Raw genomic sequence first — 4458 nt, 5'->3', positions numbered from 1 at the left:
ACCGAGAGGTGACAAGCAACTGTGAAGGTTGAAGCAGGAATTGCTTTATTGTGGAACAGCAGAGGTATATATATCTAACTGATTTACATAAAGAATGACTCAATCAGCATCATCCAATCATAGCATTGCTCTCCTACAGATACAGCAATCAGCCAATAAGGAGTCCCCACCATCTTGATGGCTCAGTGGCGTTGCCTCACAAACGACTCCTCCTGGCAAACTGCCAGGCGCCATCTTGACTTGGTCATGGCCTCCAACACAGGGTAAAATCGTCTCTAATACCTCCAGGCACTTGTAGACAGGATCTTGTGAGGCAGAAGATGGGAGGAGAGAGGCAGGGTTTAATGGAGAGCAGGGCTGAAAAGATATGGAGGGATTTTTCAAGGAGAGACAAGGAGGGATAGAACCCTGGAAGCAGGAAGTGACTGTAGCCCCTTGTAAGTGAGGAAATCCTTTAGATGGTGAGGAGATGAGATGGTTAGTGGGGAGCCAAAGGTAAGCTTGTGTGCTTCTTTCTGGAGGTCATGGGCTGCTGCTAGGGCTCTGAGGCATGGGGGCCAGCCCCTGACGGTGGGGTTGAGCTGTTTGGATAGGTAAGCCACTAGTGCAAATGTGGGGCCATATTCCTGACCCAGAATGCCCAGACTTTGTCCCTGTTTTTCACGTACATAGAGGGTGAAGGATCGGGAGAGGTCAGGGAGATGCAGGGTGGGTGCCCGGAGGAGGGCCTTTTTAAGGATTGTAAAGGGCTTCCCTACCACTGAGGGTAGGGGTTCATCTTGGGGACCCTTGGCCAGATTATATAGCATCCTGGCAAGGAGGGAGAAATTAGGAATCCAGGCCCTGAAGTACCCAGCGAAAACTAAGAAGGAGAGTATGTCATCTTTGGTCTTTGGTGTAGGCATAGACACAATAAGCTGTTTTCTGTCTGCTGTAATGGCCTTTTTCCCTTGAGAGATAGAGAACCCTAGATATGTGACCTCTTTACATGCTATTTGGGCCTTTTGTGGAGAGGCCCAATATCCCTTTAAGGCCAAGAAATTAAGTAGGAGAACTGTGTCATCTGTTGAGCGCCCGTTGGACGGGCTACAGAGGAGAACATCAACAAATTACAAGAGGGTGGACTTGGGGCACTGGGGGTGAAAAGATTGGAGGTCGGAGGCCAAGGTTTGTCCAAAGAGGTGTGGACTATCTCGAAATCCCTGAGGAAGGACAGTCCAGGTTAGTTGTCGAGAATGTCTGGTGGTGGGATCTGTCCAGGTATAGGCAAAAAGATCTTGTGATTTGGAGGCAAGGAGAATGGAGAAGAAAGCATCCTTTAAATCTATGACCAAGAAGTGGGTGGCAGTGTGGGGGACCTGAGACAGCAGGGTGTATGGGTTGGGAACCAAAGGATGTATGGGCCTAATGGAGGTGTTGATGAGTCGTAGGAGGTCCTGAACTAAGCGATAGGACCCGTTGGGCTTTTCTACCGCTAGTATGGGAGTATTGTAAGGGGAATGAGCAGGACGGAGGTACCCCTTGCTAAGAAGGTCCTGAATAATAGGTTGTAGGCACAGAAGAACTTTTGTGGACAGGGGGTACTGAGCCTGATTGGGGAAGGTGTTGGGATCTTTGAGATGAATGTTAACTGGTGGGCAGGAAATGGTGGAGGGGGTGTGGTATCCCATACAATTGGGTCAACCAGGTTAGTATGGTATTTCACGTCAGCCTCACAAGTGGAGCAGAATGGCCAGTCTTCTGCCAAAAGGGCCAGAAAAGATGAACAGGCCGATTGTGGGGCCTGACTGATGCCAGGAGCCCACATGTTGATTGTTGTATTGAATTTTAAGAGAATATCTCAGCCGAGCAAAGGAACTGGACATTGGGGCATAACTAGGAACGTCTGAGAGAATGGGAAGTTGTCTATGCAACAGAGGAATAGGGGAGTCTTTCTTGGATAGATGGTCTTTCCTCCTACCCCGAAAACAGGAGAGGTGGACGGCACTGTTTGCCCCCAGAATTCTGTCAGGACTGAGAAGGTAGCTCTGGTGTCAAGGAGAAAGTCAACCTTGCACCTATTCACCTGAATCCGCACCCTGGGTTCCTGTCTATTGATCGTTATGACCGGGGACCCAAGGATCCATCAATCCTCAATTGCCATGCCCAGAAGGTCGGAGGGCTCGCTGGCCATAGGCCAGTCAGACCCCCAATGACCTTATTGTTTGACATTTAGAGCATGGGGTCCGCAGAGTGCTTGGTGCAGGGCATGCCCTACGCCCAATGTCCCTCCTTGCCACACTTGAAGCAGCGCCCGGCGGGGTTTTGACCTGTGGTGATGGGTGGCGACCCAAGGAAGCACCCTGCAGGGCCTGGGCGAGCATCTGAAATTTGTTGTGTTCGGCCCTGTGCTTGTAGCACTCGATTTCCTCATCCCGGTTGTGAAAAACCCTAAAGGCTACCACCAAGATCTCAGTCTGGGGGGTGGCAGGGCCTTGTTCTAGCTTTTTTAGTTTGGCCTGGATGTCAGGGTAGCTCTGCGAGAGGAAATATGTCATAAGGACATGACGGCCATCTGGGGTTTCAGGATCTAAGTTAGTATACTGCTAAAGGGCTTTTGTAAACCAATCCAGAAATTCCGATGGGATCTCCTCTCACTTTTGAATAATCTCTTATAATTTTTGGAAATTGACAGCCTTACGTGTGCCGCTTTTGTGAGCCCAGCAATAATTCATAGGGAGAATCGGTCCCTACTCTGTATGCCAGCTTGTAATCCCAGTCGGGAGTTTGATCTGGGGCAGCAAGTGGCCCTGGAGGGTGATAGGGATTAACTCGGTGAGTTTCATCTGCATGGGCTCTGGCAAGTTCCCAGACTCTGGTACGTTCCTCAGGAAGGAGAGTATTAGCCAATAACATATAAGTGAGGCTATAAGCCTGGAGGACCCACTGAAACTCTTATGTGTTGGGATCTGTGGTGAAACGAGCCCAACCTTCACTCGAGTTGCGTGAGGTCATTCATAGAGAACGGGACATGTACCGGGATAATGCCCTCAGGTCCTGCAACCTCTCTTAAGGGGGCCATGGTTTGTGGGACTAGGGAGCGGGACCTAGTTTGTGGGGGACTAAAGGTGTCGGCCAAGTCAGGGGGAGCACCTGAGGGGCTGGACGGAGCCAACGGGGGAGGTCGGTAGGGAAGGTAGTTCATCTGCTGGATCAAAAGAAGAGTCAGTAGGGTCGTTAGAGTAAGAGCATAGGTCGGGGTGAAAGCGAGGAAGAGGAAAAGCCTCAACATAGGGGATCTCCCTCCATTTTTACGAGCACTTGCAGAAGTTAAACATATCTCTGAGAATTGAGGGATCTAGGGATCCTCCTGGGGGCCATTGACTTTGATTGTCCAATTGATAGTAAGGCCAATCTTGTGTGCAGAATTTAATGAGGGTCTTGGGTTTTATATCAGGAGTGAGGGATAACCGATCCAGATTAGCCAGGAAGCATTTTAAGGGGGAGTCTGCAGGGAGGGAAGAAGAGGCCCCCATAATGGTATAACCTTAAGAAGGAAGTAGGAAGGTGGGAAGGGTCTGGACCAGAACAGAATCAGATGAGCCTCCTCACAGGCGTCCCCGCAAGGAGAGTTCGACCAATATGACTCCGGAGAGTCGGGGCCGGGAGGACGGTGGAGTCGTCACCCGAGAGTCCAGCCAGCAGGCCCAGAAAGGCCAGAAGTCACAGACCACCTGGCGCCAGGATTTTCAGGGTTTTAGGTCAGGAGAGGGACAAGGGTGGTTAGAAAGAGAGAGAGAAGGAGAGGGGGTGGGGGGAGTGCCTGTTCTTCCACCCCTCAGTACCTCCTGCTCACAAACATGGCTCCAGAGAGTCCACCGTGACCATGAAGGTTGTGGTGGGGTGCGTTCTCTCCTCCAGATTGGGCATCAGAGGTTTGCCTGACGATCACGGTCAAAGCCCCTGCGTAGCCTGTCTGAAGTTGGATCCCGATAGGAGAACTCACCTACTGAAGAGCCGGTGTTGTGTGAGTAGCAGCAGCGCTCAAAAGAGTGGACGAGGACAGCAAGCCTTGAGAGAGGGGGCCTTCGAGCATTCCCCCTCCCCGGGTTTCGGCACCAATGAAAGAACGGCCGGACAAGACTCGACGTCGGAGAAAATGCCCGTTTATTGAGGAACAGCTCTGCACATTTATAGAGCCGGGGGCGGTTCAACAGAGCCAGGGTGTTTTCTGATGGTGGGTAAGGATCATAAGGCTCAGCAGGGCTCACCATTGGGCGGCTCTTCCCACCACTGTCTCGGGGGATGGGGAAATTAGTCGCCCGGGCGACTCCCAACACTGTCTGCTTTAGGACTAGAGGGAAATGGGCCAAGGGTCTCTGTGTTCTGTCATGAGGACCCAGTTACTGGAATTAGATGAAAACCATCCTCAAAGAATTGACCTTTGAGGACAAAGCAGCAATAAGTAGGTGGAATGGA

The sequence above is a fragment of the Spermophilus citellus genome (genome assembly GCF_964194105.1).
Source record: "Spermophilus citellus genome assembly, chromosome: 3".
In the NCBI taxonomy this organism is placed as follows: Eukaryota; Metazoa; Chordata; class Mammalia; order Rodentia; family Sciuridae; genus Spermophilus; species Spermophilus citellus.
This window is presented reverse-complemented; position numbering follows the sequence as displayed.